The sequence below is a fragment of the Lynx rufus genome, unplaced genomic scaffold, assembly GCF_022079265.1.
Source record: "Lynx rufus isolate CCGP_SWC_20201006 ecotype Redwood Valley unplaced genomic scaffold, mLynRuf1.p SCAF_3, whole genome shotgun sequence".
Classification (NCBI taxonomy): Eukaryota; Metazoa; Chordata; class Mammalia; order Carnivora; family Felidae; genus Lynx; species Lynx rufus.
The window spans coordinates 42,881,579-42,898,594 of record NW_025814845.1 but is presented as its reverse complement, the minus strand read 5'-3'; the positions used below and the strand labels follow the sequence as shown (position 1 = coordinate 42,898,594).

At 43.4% G+C, this 17,016-nt stretch overlaps 1 protein-coding gene across 1 annotated transcript in view; it reads left to right on the top strand.

Annotated features, from left to right (window-relative positions):
- IGFBP7 (insulin like growth factor binding protein 7) overlaps positions 1-17,016 on the top strand; it is a 73,964-nt gene that overhangs the window by 27,782 nt on the left and 29,166 nt on the right. The window lies entirely within an intron of this gene.

Sequence of the window (17,016 nt, the reverse complement as noted above, 5' to 3'; positions counted from 1 at the left end):
TGGGTGGTTCAGTTGATTGACTCTTGGTTTCTGCTCAGGTCATGATCTCACAGTCATGGGATTGGGTCCTGCGTCAGGCTCTGCACTGAGCATGGAGCCTGCTTAGGATTCTCTCCCTTTCTCCCTCTGCCCCTCCACCCTCAAAAAAAAAAAAAATGTGTGTGTGTGTGTGTGTGTGTATTTACGAATACGTATATACAGATATATAAATACATATGTATATATAGATATGTAGATATATATACACACACATACACATATGTGTGTATGTGTGTGTGTATACATGATATCATGACATATACATATATATACATGTATGGTGTGTGTGTGTGTGTGTGTGTGTGTGTGTGTGTATGATTCTGGGCCTCAGTAGGACCTCCTAGAGGATTGCTTCAACCTTCCCATCTTAGAGATGATAAAGAGCCAAGGACCAAGTAGAATGTATAACCTGCCTCTGGTGAGAACTGGTACCAAAACCCCCTTATCCTCCTTGCTAGATGAGTGCACTCTCTGTTGTGCTAGTCATACCTTTCTCTCAGACACACACCAGCATCACCTAATTGGTTCTACAACAGTGCCTTTTACCTATTGATACAAGGTCTTTTAGATACATACTATTTACATAACTTTTGACATATACACTAACGGCACCTGGGTGGCTCAGTTGGTTAGGTGTCCAACTCTTGGTTTCAGGTCATGTCATGATGTCACAGTTTGTGAGTCCGAGTCCCACATCGGGCTCTGCACTGAAAGTGTGGAGCCTGCTTAGGATTCTCTGTCTTTCCCTCTCTCTGCCCCTCCCTTGCTCTTTCTCTGCCCCTACCATGCTCGCTCTCTCTCAAAATAAAGGTTTGTTTTTTTTTATTTTTTTAATGTTTGTTTGTTTGTTTGTTTGTTTATTTATTTATTTAAAAGACTGAACACTAGCTGGGGAGGGGCAGAGAGAGAGGGAGACACAGAATCTGAAGCAGGCTCCAGGCTCTGAGCTGTCAGGACAAAGCCACATGGGGGCCTTCAACTCACCAACACTGAGGTCATGATCTGATCTGAAGCCGGGTGCTTAATGGACTGAGCCGCACGGGCACCCCCCTATCTCTCTCTCAAAATAAATAAATAAACAAACAAACTAGCTAACTAACTTTAGAAGAAAGAAAAAAAAGAACTATAAACTAATTTATGGACGTTGGTATTTGCCATCCTGCACCAAAGTAGGAGTGTTTCAGAGCAAGGGTAAAACTCTGACCACTCATTTTGGGCTGAGCACCTGGAAGTAGGGTTCTAGGTTCAAGCTCCATACTGAGGCTTTATTTTGAAGTCAAAGCCTCACAGCATTAGGAACCAAGAGGATTTTTTTTGTCATATCTGTTTATATCTGAAGTCCTCCTGCCATCAGGAAGCTCAAGTTCTTTGCTCAGCTTCTGCTCATGTTTGGGCTAAGTGAAAATCCCTGAGTGGTAGTAGATGCTTCCAGCACCAAATGGTTTCTGCACAAGGTCCAAGCATTCCTCCTGGCCTGATATGAGGGTCACACCAAGAAGGATGTGACTAATAAAGAATGTGACTTCAGAGACTCTGCATGTCCAGACAACTTCTGATAAACATTTAGACAGAGGGGTTAAGAATGTTTTCCTTTCTGGAGGGAAACTATGCAGTTTATGGTGTGAGTGGGGGTGGGTAGAAGGGAATAAATCTAAACATCAGCTTCCTCTTTTCATAATTCTTAAGCCATTTTTAATACCCTGACAGGCTTTCCTACTTAGAACCAATAGCTGAGTGCCGGCCAAAAGAGAAGAGGGATGGGATCTATGAAGAGCGGGCAGTTCCAAAGTGATTATCAAGCAAGATTAAAAATAAACTGGATATTGAGGCCGGTTTCCCTGGTTCCCACCCTGAGTCCGGGAATGCTCCAAAAGGTATCCACTCAAGGCACACTTTAAGTTCCCTAGTTGGGATCCTCACTTCCTATGCTGACAAAAGGGGGAAGCTCTGTAGGGGAAATGGGTGTTGACTTCTGGGGGAGGAAAGGTGAAGTGGACCAGATGGCACCTCTCAGCATCTTCAGCCCACCCAGGGAATTCTGGGGATGCTGGTCCAGGGCAGGGAGGAGAGACTGAAGAAGAGAGAGCCAACGTAGTTGTCTCGCTGGCAGGGGAAAGGAAAACAGCACAGTTCTTGGGATGCAAAGCACTTCCGTTGGTAGTGCTGATCCAGCTAATGTCTTTGAGCACTTTCTCCTCATCACCTCTTTGGTTTGTCTCCTCACATTTCCTGGATAGTGTGTGTTGGGGGAAGAGGGTGTGGGTATGAATGGCATTGTGGGGGGGGGGGGGGGCGGGGTGCCTGGGTAGCTCAGTCAGTTAAACAGCCAACTCTTGATTTCAGTGAGGGTCGTGATCTCATGGTTCATGAATTTGAGCCCCTAGTCGGGCTCCATGCTGACAATATGTGGAGCATGCTTGGGTTCCTCTCTCTGCCCCTCCCCTGTGCGTGCATGCGCACTCTCTCTTTCTCTCTTTCTCTCTCAAAAAATAAATAAGAATGGCATTTTCTCTGCTTGATTCTAAATAAAAAGTAAGAAAAATAGTGTCATTCAGCAAACTCCCTCTAAATGGGGAGGGGGGACATTCAATATTGGAAGAAAAGGCATTGATGTTAACTTTAGTAAAACCCTTCATGTATCTGAAATCAAGATTCTTTTGAATATGTCAGCTTCAGTTATTTTAGCCATTATCCCTACAGCCAGGAGCACTCAGGACCAGTGTAGGTAGAATGCAGTTCTCAGTTCCTCTCCTTTGAATTTTAAGTGGGTGAAGAAATTATTTCATTTTGAAATCCTAAGTATTGCCATACTCAGTTTCAGACATTTCTTGCTTTTCTGAGAGTGAGTACTTTCTTTAAAAAACCTATTCTTCAGGGGCACCTGGGTGGCTCAGTCAGTTGAGCATCCAACTTTGGTTCAGGTCATGATCTCACCATTAGTGAGTTCAATCCCCATGTCAGGTTCTGCGTTGACAACTCAGGGCCTGGAGCCTGCTTCAGATTCCATGTCTCCTTCACTCTCTGCCCCTTCCCCACTTGTGCTCGCTCGCTCTCTCTCTCTCTCTCTCTCTCTCTCAAAACTAAATAAACATTAAAAAAAAAAAAAGCTGGTCTTCAGAAGGTACATTCACTTGTTTGTTGATTTGTTCATTTATTAGTCCATTCATTCATTCATGCAAGTGTCCACCAAAACCTACGATAGGCTCTGTTGGGAGGGAAAGGGCCATGTCAATACTCAGAAAACTAGGAGTCATGGTTAGGATGAATGTTGTGGAGTTAAGCCTACCCTGAAATCTTGGCCCTGCTACTGATAAGCTCTGTGACTCTGTACAAGTCATTGAACCTCTCAGAGCCTCTGATTTCTCATCAGTAAAATTGGGCTAAAAAGCATAACCCCTCATTGGATTTTTACAAGAACTACCGGAAAGAAGAAGAGACTGCACTATGCCTGGCATGTAAGCTCAGTAAATGGTGGTGGGGCAGGATTAATGGTAGCGGGAAGGCTGGTGGCAATTTTTATTATTATTGATGAGACCAACAGCACAAGAGTGATAGAGGAAAGCACTGTTAGATGCCAGTGGGGGAGAGACTGCCGGACAAGAGGTGCCTGCCTGGGAAGGTTCTGGGTAGAACTTGGCCTGCCAGCTTGCTTTCCCTTGAGTTCTATTATATTTTTCAATCACATCTTCATGGAGAAATTGGGAAATTCTTTTCCCTTTGCATTTCACTTTCTATCACATTCCTGAAGACTGAATCTTTAGTACAGTATTAAGCTGAAGACCACAGCCCAGCCTTTGCATTGACCTTGGAGTGCCAGGGTAATTGTTTTGTCAATTATTTGACTTTTTAGAGTGTGCTTACCTTGAACCTCTGCAAGGGAGAACCGTGTTAATGTGTAACACAGAGATAAGCAAGGAGCTGCTCTCTCGCTCTCTCTCTTTCATGGCTGCTCAGCTGGAAAACCAAAATAGTTCTATTTGCATCTCATCAAACAGTGTTGCAGTGGGGGAGGGGGAAGAGAGGGAGCAAAAGGGCTTTTACTAATGAACTACACCGGGATATGAATTTTAGCAACACAGAATGCAGTGAATCACTTGCAATTTGTGTTTTAAGAAAAAAGGAAATTACAAGACCGTATATACCTTGCTTGAGGAAGTGATGGTATTCAGCAAGAAGACAGCAAAGAGGAATTACTCTGAGTTGAGCTGAGGAGCTGTGTGTTTCCTTGTAGACGGAAGGGATGAAGGTTTCCCACTCATATGACAGCAGGGTCATTTTCCCCACCCTACATAGAAGACATTAATCATCAAGGCTGGAGAACATGTGGGACAAGAAGAAATGAGCAACTGCAGCAGGAAGCATGGAGTTGAGCCAGGGAACTTAGCGACCCTGCGGCCAGGAGTCAGATCTGCCCAGGTGGCACCTCCCAGGCTGGCAGGGATGGGTGTTGGAGCTGGTCCTCCTGAGCCCTAACAGTTCTGTTGGGAACTTTCCATTATTAGAGGAACCTCCTAGTCATCATCCGAGTGCATTTCTGAAATGCCTGACTGTGTTCACAGCTTGGTAAGCTCAGGATTAGCCAGCCTTCCACATACCCCTGTACCGGTATTACAGGCAGAGATCAAGGGAATGTGGCAGAGCCTTTTTTTTTTAAGCCTCAAACTCACGGATAAATGGGAAGTGCATGTTTATATGCACATAAATATATTTATATCCACCTGACCCATCAAGGGTAAGAGTGTTTTGTGGGAAGAGAGGGAAAGAAATTGATAATCACGAATGAAGGTCCAGAATTTAGATCTAGAGGAACTGTTGAAGATGGAGAAAAGGAGATTAAAGCCAACACTGGATCTTTTACCACTTTTCCATCCACCGCAACAAGTAGTTTGTGCATTTGTTCATTGATTTGTTGAGGCAGACTTTTGGGTCATGTATAAGGCCATATGGATAATGGTTGGGAACCTGGGTTCTAGAACCAAATTACCTAGTTTGGAATCCCAGTACACCTACTTATAAGCCTTGTGACTTAGGGCAAACTATTCAACCTTTCTTTGCCTCAGTTTTCTCTTCTGTAAAATGGGAGACAGCCCCCACCTCACAGGGTTGTTGAGAGGTTTAAAGTAGTTACCTGTCTGCCCACAGTGAGCAGTCAATGAATAAGTCTTGCTGTTGTTTTATTATGGCCATTGGTGGGGAGGTGTGTGGTAGGAGTGGAGGAGGGGAAAGTCATGTGGAATAGGATGATAATATGGTACATATAAGGAAGTATAAAAGAACTATTTAGTCCAGCCTCCTTTTAACATGGAAAACAATTCCTATTCCATTTTAAAATAATTATTTTGAAATTGCAAATAACAGTGATCATTGAGTGCTCACTGTGTGCCAGACAGCACAGCAGGTCCTGTGCATAATAATCACAATAATCCCAAAAGACCTAGGTACTGTTACAGTCCCATCTTATAGATGAGAAGCCTGAAGCTCAAAATGTTAAATATCTTATGCAACGTCACCTAGGTCTGTCTGAATCCAGAGGTGAACTAGAGAGCGGTTCCTTTCTCTTTGCATTCCATTTTCTATTACCTTCCTGAAGATTAAAGCTTCAGAACAGCAATCCACTGAAAGCTACACTCCAGTGTTTGTGTTGGGTTTGGAGTGCCAGGGTCACTGTTCTGTCACTTATTTGGCTTTGTTTATGTGATTACCTGGAAGAACTTCTGCAAAGGGAAGACTGGTTTATTGTGTTCTACGTTCCCACTGAAGCAAATGGTTAATACCCATGAGTACATGCCTTATTCTGGTTTCTTCCCATATTAAATGCAGAGTACCAGATTTTGAAAAGTACTTCTATTAATCTTCAATAAATCATTTCCCAGCATTAATAAGGTTAGCTGTTTAAAAGAAATGATACCATTAAGTAATTTAAAAAATTCCTTTGGAATCAATCCATCATTTGATTGGATTTGGTTGAAATTGTGAATAAAATGAAGACTTTATCCCTGATAACTCTCAACCCACCACTCATATCCACATGACTACATTTAAAGCATGTTTATTGTTGGACATCTTTAACTGCTGACACTTTATTGTTACCTTGACCTTAAATATGTAACATGACTTTGATCTTAGTGTTTCCTTCTGGGGTAACTAAAATCAAGACTTCTCATCTCCTGACATGGCGTTCCTTCAGATGTTAGAAGATGTTTAACCAGGGACTTCCCCACTCTAGTCTTCTCCTCTTTAAACTAGCCACCCACATCACCTTCTGTATTGGTTTTCAGACCCCACACCATTCTTTGATGGGTCTGTTCTACTCTTAACCTCTTAAATGGGACCCAGGAATGTAGGACTGTAAGGATTAGTGTAGAACACACTGGAATCACAGGCTTACATGAATGCACACCAAGAGGGCTGGCCTCTAGCCTCTTAGCCTCATTGATGTCATGGTGGGCTCCATGGTTAAATAAGGGAGAGTGGCAAGGGGAGCCAAGGAAAGAGCTTCCCCAAACTGTTTCAGGGTGGTCCATAGTAGTCTTGGTACCATTACTGTTGTTTGTATTTCAGGTGAGAATTCCTCACCATATTGCCTCTAACAAAGAGATCCTTGGCATTCAAGATTTTTGTAGACTATTTCTAAATTCTGAGGCACAAGTTCTAACAATGGAAAAATGTTTCTTCTTTTAACGATAGGGGACATTTGTAGCTATGTTTATCAGAGATCTGTGTAAATAGATCTTGTCAAATAGATAAGGAAAGGGAGATATTTAAAGATGTAGATATTAAGATACTAAAATGTAGTATATATAGTATCAGTTTGGGGGTGACTGACAGGCTCAACCAGTAGAGCATGTGACTTTTAGTGTTTGTTTTTATTTATATTTATTTTTTAAATGTTTATTTTTGAAGAAGAGAGAGAAAATACAAGCAGGGAAGGGGCAGAGAGAGAGGGAGACACAGAATCCCAAGCAGGCTCCAAGCTCTGAGCTGTCAGTGCAGAGCCTGACGTGGGGCTTGAACCGTGAGATCATGACCTGAGCTGAGGTCGGACACTTAACTGACTGAGCCGCCCAGGCACCCCTAGAGCATGTGACTCTTGATCTTGGGGTCATGAGTTCAAGCCCCACACTGGGCGTAGAGCTCACTTAAAAAAAAAAAAAAAGAAGAAGAAGAAGAAGAAAAGAGATACTCAGTTGGCTCCTTTATGACCTAACTACTACACTGCTTTGCTTTATGCCCACCCTTTTTCTCAGATTGAAAATTATTGAGCTTTATTTTTCTACTTGCCAAATTCTCTTTAGCTTTTCAGTTGCCATGTTGAACTCTTCTTTCCTTAAAGGCATTTATTGTCGAGTTGGGTTTTTGTTTGTTTGTTTTTGCTTCACTGAAGCTTAGTGTGCTTTTTACGGTTTTATAGTTACCTTACAGAAATCTCATTAGAAAAGCACTTTAATATATTACTTGGCAACCAGACATCTGACAGTGTTCTAGTTCATTAGTTAGGAAACCTCCCCAAGCTTGTAGGAATGGACATTCCTCCGTGAACAGGAAAGCTTTGATCACTCCTGCAGGGCCTCAGATTTATTTTAATGCATTTTGGGAGTAGGGGAAGAGGTACTCTAACTCTGGCAAAATAGAAATCACAGTGATTAAGAAAACAATGAAACGTCATTGAAAAAGAAATGTACTTAAGTGAATATTATTCTGTGGTATCTCCTGAGTCTATTGAAGACAGAGTTTGTTTTAGGAAAATGGTTCTCTTGTCATGGGCAAGAAGAAGCTAGTTAAGCAGCCTCCCTCATGATCCTAATGAGGGTAGACTTTTCAAAGCTATATTCATCTTACCATGAATAAATGGATTCAAGTCTTATTTGTGGGTTTTTAATTTTCAACTTTGAATTTGCAAACTCTCAAATTCCTTCAAAGCTATGGTGTGCAGAGAAGGCTCTGAGTAATAGGATTGCTTATTCTTAAAGTCAGATGCCCTTTAGCAAAGCACTAGGCTTTGAAATGTGATCAGTCAGGGGTCCAGTAGGCACAGATTGCCCCACATGACGCTGCTTCTTGTTGAGTTCCAACTAGATTTAATATCTCTCACAAAACACAACTCTACCCTGAGGGCTTCTAGTACATTCAAAGTAGATAATGCTATATTGTTTTAACACAGATTATACCAAATGAAGTAAACAATTTAAGTTCCTGAAGCATGACAGTACTTGGGTGCTGGCAATTTTTTTTGGGGGGGCGGAGCTGTATCTTTTTTCTTTTAACTGAAAGGCTTGAGAGAAGGAAGCTGTCTGGAAAGGTGTTTTTTAAAAAGAAGGCTCAGCCTGCTTCAGATTCTGTGTCTCCCTCTCTCTCTGTCCCTCCTCTGCTCGTACTCTCTCTAAAAAAGAAGTAAACATTAAATTTTTTTTTAATAAATAAAAAATAAAAAGAGGCCTCAGTTATTAGAATATTATGAATAGGCCAGAAAACAAAGGGGTATTATGACAGAACTTCAAGAGATAAAAGAGAAAGAATTAAGAGTTGTGGCAAGAGTGACATAAGCCCCTGAGATAAGTCTGGAGAGCATTCCACATAGTGAGAGATAAGTGAGTGAAGCCTGAGGTACTTTCATACCTGCCTGAATGAGAAGCAGAACCCAGGTGCCAGTTACAACTCCCTTTTACCTTGTAACACCTTCGGAGGCAGGCAGGAGGACGAAAGGGAGAGTCAAACAATAAAATGGTTTTGTTCTGGGTTAGAGATGAAATTTCCAAAGAGGAGAGCAGGTGAGGCAATTTAGAGACCTGTGTACTCAAACCAGAATAGTGGCTGTGTGAGCTCTGGCCTCAGGCAACTTACTCCCCTCTGTGCAACAGCGGTCACCATGGTTCCCAGTCCATTCCACAGGACTGTACCGAGGGTCAACTACGATAACACACTTTAGAAAGTTCTCCACAGATGGTGGGGCAAGTTGGAGGTAGTGGTGATGACTGTGGTGTTCTATCTGGGCTTAGAGCCTGGCCAGTTACTGCATAGTCATGGAAATTTACAGGGCTACCTAAAGGCCCGTCCTAGTCTGATCCTCATGACCCGGAGACCCTGGTAATCTTGGGCACTCCTGGAACATTCTTACAACCACCTCCCTTCCCCCAGCCAGCGTTCCTAATCTACCAAGAACAGCTATTCAAGACAAGCTCTCCTAATAAACAGGCCCTAAGTTTTGAAAGCCTTTGTGGACCAGCCTTCCTGATTACCCTGATATCTGTCATGCTAAGTATGCCGAATGCCAGTCTGGTTCCCTTGTGGCTGACTTCTTAGGATACTAACCAAGACCAATCCCCTCTGCTGTGTTGAGCAGTGGGTCTGTGGGCTGGGGGCCTAAGGGCCCCCCACCCACTCAGTGACCAGCCAGGGAAAACAAAGTGAGGCTGTCTTACCCTGTATGCTGGAACTCTCCCCGGTGTTAGCGATCTGAGGTTGCTTAGTCTAAGCCTGAGTGGTCAGTGCCAGACATTTACAGTGTCCAGAAACAAACATTAGTCAGCACAGACAGAGGAAGGAGATGCTAGAAGAGTCCCAAATGGGCCTCCTACCACCTGACCCTCTTCTCCCTGCACACACAGAACTCTCCTGATGTGATGAGACGTGTGTGCGTGCTCAGTGACAGCATGGAATGTAGTGTTTGACTAAAAGAGGCTTTCCAAAGGCCGCAGCAGCGGGAGGAGCATTCTTTGTAAATTCCAGTGGTGTTCCACAGCCCTGAATACTTGTCTTTCGTAGGACCTAGAGTCGTGCATTGATGAGCATCACTCTTGGCTATAACATCCTCGTGCTGCAGCCTGAACTGATTCACAAACTTCCTTCCACCTGACTTTGCCACCACCATATGCACCTGAGCCTGAGGGACTTTGCTAACCTGGTGAGCCAGGTGTGTTCAGAGCAGAAGAAATAGGATGTCCTATAAGGTGAACACATGCCGGGAGAGCCCATCTGCAGATAAATTGGCCTCTTTGATTAGCAGTTGTATTTCAGTAAATTATTTAATACATTGAAATGTGTGTGTTCTACCATTCGTTCTTGGTCCACAAGATTGATCACATTTGTTTTTCAGGATTAACCAATCTTAATCAAATAGAAAAATGCACTGAGGCTCCCCACCAGTGTTCATTGCTTCTCAACCCTCCCCCCAAATCATCAGCTGGGCTGAGTTGTCTCAGGCATCCATAAGAGAAAACAAAGGTATTCTTATTTAAGCTTTTGGTTTTAACGTTTGCATGTTTTGATTTGAGAACAGTTATGGTCTCAGAGAGGTTTAGGCCTGCAGTAAGAGATTGAGAACTTTCCATCATTATAAATGTGTCCTGGGGCACCCACCTCATTTAACTAGAGCATAATGCAGAGGAGTGATTTGGGACTGACTTCATCTTCCCACAAACTAATCTTTCTAAATGGTTTGCACTTTTTTCTGTCCCCAAAGGGATTTGTTAAATGTGATTTTTCAGCAGGAAATGTGCTTTTTTGGTGTTAGCCATAATGGAAATGCATAGATAAACAGAATCTGGGTTAATATAGTAAGACAATCAGACATTTTGGGGTGGGGGAATGGGGAGGAGGGCAGGATAGAGGAAACAAAGATAAAGCCTCTGTCAAATGTGAAAGGAATATTTCTTTGGTTTTCATTTTCATTTAAACTAGGCTCTTTAGGGGCGCCTGGGTGGCACAGTCGGTTAAGCGTCCGACTTCAGCCAGGTCACGATCTCGCGCTCCGGGAGTTCGAGCCCCGCGTCAGGCTCTGGGCTGATGGCTCAGAGCCTGGAGCCTGTTTCCGATTCTGTGTCTCCCTCTCTCTCTGCCCCTCCCCCGTTCATGCTCCGTCTCTCTCTGTCCCAAAAATAAATAAACGTTGAAAAAAAAAAATTTAAAAAAAAAAAATAAAAAAAATAAACTAGGCTCTTTATAAACTTAATTTCTTGTTAAGATGTCATAACAGGAGTCTAATCAACATTTTCAGGGGAAAAATGTCTCTCTCTGGGAGGACTTCTGAAAGAAAGAGAGACTCACCTAAGATTCCTGTAGGAAATGTAAAGAGAGCTCTGGTGCTGAAGGTCTCCTGATGGAGAAACTTCTCTTATGGGGTCACTTGGTTCTTGTCCCGGATACACCAAAGAATTGGAGACCCGAGACCAGAATGGGGAGATAGAGTTTATCGAGTAGATAAGTATAGTATATTTTCTAGAATGAAAGCAGGCCACTGCCAGAGCAAAGTGGTAGTGAGGGGCAAACACCCTTTTTTTTTTTTTTTTTTTTTTAAGAGAGAGAGCATGAATGAGGGGCGGGGAAGGGAGAGAGAGAAAGAGGTACTGAGACTCTCAAGCAGGCTCTACACTCAGCACAGGAGCCCAACGTGGGGTTCAATCCCACAACCCTGGGATCATGACCTGAGCTGAAGTCAAGCGTGCTCAATCGACTTGAGCCCCCCAGGCACCCCTCTAATGAACTTTTGTTGTGACCTTAAAGGTACTTAATGGCAAGTTGCACCCTTTGTGTGCATGCAACACATGCACTTGGCAGTCCCCTTGTGTCTTCTGAGGCAGCTCTATGGCGAGGCCTTTGCTATTCTGTTAGCCTGTAGAGGTGGCTCTGAAGGTGTAGCTGTTAACCCTTAGGGGTGGCACCGAGGGTGTGGCCAGCGCCTGCTTTAACTTCATCGCTCAGGCCTAACTAACTGCTTAACACTTCCATTTGTCTTTTATTGGAGGAGCCATGCACAAGTAGAGAGAGAGAAGTCTCAGCAGTTCAAAGTTCCCGCTATCCTGACCTGTGGTTCCAGCCCAGCTTCTCTCTCCTTGTTTCCTATATTTATTCTTCTCTTCTGCTCCCTCCAGCCTGAAATGGCCCAAGAGATGCAAATGGGTATTTGGGTTTCCACACCAATTTGAGTTTCTTTCCTGGCAAGTCAGTGTGTCTGGATGGTAATGTTCTGTCTTGAAACAGTACAACGGGAGGGTGTAACGGTCTCCTTCCTCCCAACTCCTGGGAGCACACCTAGAGGTGGGCCCCGTGGGGGATCCAGCCCATCATTCAGTCACCCACCCTTGACCCTCCCCAGTGTCTGGGCAAGGGGCTCAGAACGTTTCTCTAGTCTCGGCCCAAGAGGCTTCCTTCCATGGCTTTTTTCTCGTGCCCTTCAGAAGGGTTCTGCACATAAGAGTGGCACTTGAAAAGCTTCACAGAATTAGTTTTTAATGTAAAAAGAAGTAGCAAGGTGAGGAGCGAATGAAGAGAAAGCACACCATGGCTGTCAGTCAACTCTTAGAGCATTATCAGATATCTAAGAGATTATCAGATTTGTCCCTTTCTCCTTGTCCTTGAAGGACGTGAAGTTTCCTTTCACTTCCCTTCACGCCTTCCACTAATCTCATTCCCAGTTTACTGCATGGCGATGATGATTTTGTATTTACTCTGTGAAAATTCAACCCTTCTTGTGCCATTTCCTCTCTTTTGATATTTTCTTCTTCCTATGGAAAATGATGTGAAAGAACCTATCTGTTCTTCATGTTGTACCCCAATCATGTATTAATGAATAGGAAGTATTTCAGTCTTTATTTTTCTCTGCCATTACTGATGTATTACCAAGCTGGTTCTTCTTATCTGTGCATTAGCTTCTTGTTATCTGGCTTCTGGTTTTCCCTGTCCTCTTGGGTATATTATGTCTACAGGTCTTTGGCATAGAGAGAATGAGATAGTGAACTGGTGACATCAGTCCTTTGACTGGACTTTAGCTTTTCAAATGCTCAGATATTTTTTTAAGCCCACTTATTTTGAAACCGCAACACATCTCCAGATCAGTAATTCCCAAACCTGTTGGAATTGTAATGTTCTATCCCTTTTGGTTTGTATGACCTCCTACCTCCTTCTCTACCCTGCCAGTCCTCCAAGAAGAAGAGAGCAACATGTGTGTCTTTTAATGTAAAAACAAGCAAAAATATTTTAAAGTTTTATTTATTTATTTTGAGAAAGAGAGAGCCAGGGCAGGCGAGTGTCAGAGAGAAAGGGAGAGAAAGAATCCCAAGCAGACTCCATGCTCTGCACCAAGCCTGATGTGGGTTTGATCTCATGACCAGGAGATCAAGACCTGAGCCAAAATCAAGAGTCGTATGCTTAACTGACTGAGCCACCCAGGTGCCCCAAGCAAAACTTTTTTTAAATTTTGAGGTTTTAAGACAAAATGACATACACTAGAGAAGTTCTAGAATATTGCAGAAAAGGAAGCACTGCCATGAACCTTGGAATAAGGTCATTTTAATCTCATGATCCCTTTTTTTAAATTTTTTTTTGGTAGAAAACATGAAATCTACCCTGTTAACAAAATTTTAAGTGTATTTTAAGCGTATAGTACAATAGTATTAACTCTAAGCACATTGTTTCACGGCGAATCTTTAGAACTTTCGTGTTGCATGACTGAAACTCTATACTCCACATTTTCCCTTCCCTCTCGCCCCTGGCAACTGCCATTCTTTCTGCTTCTGTGAGTATGACTCCTCACGTATGCAAAATCATGCAGTATTTGTACTGTGACTGGCTGATTTCACTTAGTATAATGTCCTCAAGGTTCGTCCATGTTGTAGTATGTAGCAGGTTAATTTCACTCACTATTAAAGTGTAAATACAAGACTCTTAAGGCGGGGGAGGGGGGAGGGGAGGGGAAGTCCCTTATATCTTCTATGGGCTGTTTAAGGTTACAAATGCTCACAGTTAAGGCTTATGTTTTAGAGATCCTGGGGTGATAGAAGTTCTGATTCTTTATTATGTAGTGATGAAGTAAGATAAAAGATTCTAAGATAGCAGGCACAAATAACATGTTAAAAATAGTCCTTGGGGATACAGGAGTACTGATGCATAGGGGCACTTGTGCCCCAATGTTTATAGCAGCACTCTCAACAATAGCCAAATTATGGAAAGAGCCTAAATGTCCATCAACTGATGAATGGATAAAGAAATTGTGGTTTATATACACAATGGAGTACTACATGGCAATGAGAAAGAATGAAATATGGCCCATGTAGCAACATGGATGGAGAGTGTGATGCTAAGTGAAATAAGCCATACAGAGAAAGACAGATACCATATGGTTTCACTCTTATGTGGATCCTGAGAAACTTAACAGAAACCCATGGGGGAGGGGAAGAAAAAAAAAAAAGAGGTTAGAGTGGAAGGGAGCCAAAGCATAAGAGACCTTAAAAACTGAGAACAAACTGAGGGTTGATGGGAGGTGGGAGGGAGGGCAGGGTGGGTGATGGGTATTGAGGAGGGCACCTTTTGGGATGAGCACTGGGTGTTGTATGGAAACCAATTTGACAATAAACTTCATATATTGAAAAAAAATAGTCCTTGGAGGGGCACTTGGGTGGCTCAGTCGGTTCAGTGTCCAACTCTTGGTTTTGGCACAGGTCATGATCTCACAGTTCATGAGTTTGAGCCCCACATCAGGCTCTGCATTGACCATGCATAGGCTGCTTGGGATTCTCCCTTTCTCCCTCTGCCCCTCCTGCTCGCTATAAATAGATAGATAGATAGATAGATAGATAGATAGATAGATAGATAGATAAATTTATCTACCTCAAGCCCCATCCACATCAGGCTTTGTGCTAATGGTATGGAGTCTATTTGGGATTCTGTCTCTCCTCTCTTCCCCTTCCCCACTTGTGTGCCCTCTCCCTTCCACCCTCCCTCCCTTTCTCTCAAAAAAAAAAAAAAAAAAAAAAAGAATAGTCCTTGGAAATAGATATCATAATCGCTGTGGTCATATCTTTGGGATTGAGCAGTGGTGGCCCCAAATCAATAAATGTCCATCCATGAGGACTCTGTAGGTGGGATTTTTTTCCCCTAGCCCATGGTGAGAGGACTTTATGACAAAAACAAAACAAACACATTCTCCAAAAAGGATTATGATTAATTAAGGAACAACTCTAGGGGCGCCTGGGTGGCGCAGTCGGTTAAGCGTCCGACTTCAGCCAGGTCACGATCTCGCGGTCCGTGAGTTCGAGCCCCGCATCAGGCTCTGGGCTGATGGCTCAGAGCCTGGAGCCCATTTCCGATTCTGTGTCTCCCTCTCTCTCTGCCCCTCCCCCGTTCATGCTCTGTCTCTCTCTGTCCCAAAAAAATAAATAAACGTTGAAAAAAAAAAAAAAAAAAGAACAACTCTAGTTGATGATAAAGTTCAAAGATATTGTATTAGTTTCTAATTGCTACATAATAAATCGGTCCAAAACTTAGCAGCCTAAAACAACAATGAATATTTATTATCTCGCACATTTTCTGTGGGTCACAGATTTGGGACTGGCTTTATCCAGGTAGTTCTGGCTTGGGATCTCTCATGAGGTTGTAGTCAAGAGGTCAGGTGAGCACTGCAGTCATCTGAAGATTAGGGTTGGAAGGATGTGTTTCCACATTGGCTCATTCTCATGACTGTAGTTACGAGGACTTGGTTCCTTATCACATGGACCTCTCCACTGCACCGCTTGAGCATCCTAACAACATGTCAGCTGGCTTCTCCCAAGAAAAAGCATGATGGAAGCTGCTATGCCTTTAATGACCTAGTCTTAGGAGTCACACTTTGTCACTTCTACTGCATTGTATTTACTACAAGTCCAGCCCATAGTCAAGGGGAGCAGAATTAGGCTCTGCCTAGAAAGGGAGGGAGGATTTGATACGGAGATGGGAAGACCCATGCAGTAGGAAGGATAAATAGGGCCTGGACTGGATATTCTAGTGATGCTGTAAGACAGAGAGACAGAATTGGACACAAACTCACATCTGTGGTTGACGTGGGGTGGGTGTGGGGCGGAAAGAACCAGGGGAACAACCGACTAGCCAGACTAGAGAAGTGATACAGGTAAGGGCAGTGGCTTTGACCAGGGAACAAAGGTGGATGCTCTGGGCCAGCCCAGGAGCTCAGCACTCCTGGAAGGAAGAAGTACTTAATTCCAATCAGGCTTTTGTTTGCTGTTGCTGAAACTGAACAGTGCAGTGCCTTCAGGCCCTCTGCTGCTCTAAAGATGTTTCTTCAGCTTGGCAAGGAGCTGGCTCAGAACCCAGACTCCACAGTTCTGTGAACTAAGACAAGGGCTTTGCCTCTGGACTTGGCCCTTTGTACATGTCCATCTGTTGGCATTATCAGCGCTTAAGAGTGAGCTCTTTTCTGTTTTCACTGGGAGTTAGATTCTGGGGTGGTCTCTGTGTTTTTTCCAAAGCCCCTTTCCAAAACTTAACTTTTGTTTACTTAAATAAAAGTTGCCTAAATTGCCTTCCTAACCTCCATTGACTGAGTTTATTTGTCTTGAGGGATGAATCAGAGTTTCGAACTCCTGTCTTTGGCTCCAGCTCTCTTGGCAGAGGACACAGGAAGATAGCTTTTGTTTATGTATGCACTCAGGGAGGATTTTTTTTCTTTGTTTTCCTGTCTCAGTCATAGCTTGGGGGTGAGCCAGCACCTGGGACCTTGACGATCCTCCATGTGTGAGCTGCGGCCACTTGGGGAGTTCTACCCAGTAGTACCATTTGTGATGTTCCCAAATTCCAGAGCAGCCTGCGGTTTTCCAAACTCACGGCTCAGGGGAATTGGGGGGGTTACTTTCCTGAAGCCAGCTTATCTTATTTTTCCATGTTCTACTCATGCAAATTAGAAGTATTCCCACAACCAAACTGTGCTGCCCATCTGCCTAAGAAATGTAACTGTGGATACTTAATGGCTTTGCTCACCACCTTTCTGATCTCTCAGCTTCACACTGTTTAATGGTGGCCAGCTGATGGAGAACAGATCCTGGTTTTTCTCAGTGAATAATAAAGTGCAAGAAGCTATAGTTCTAGTTTTGTTGCTGCCAGCTTCCAGTAATGAGTTTAGGCAAATGTCTAACACCACCACCCCCAACCTTACCTGTAAAATGAGGATCTGGACAGGGGCGTCTGGGTGGCTCAGTCTGTTAGGCGTACGAC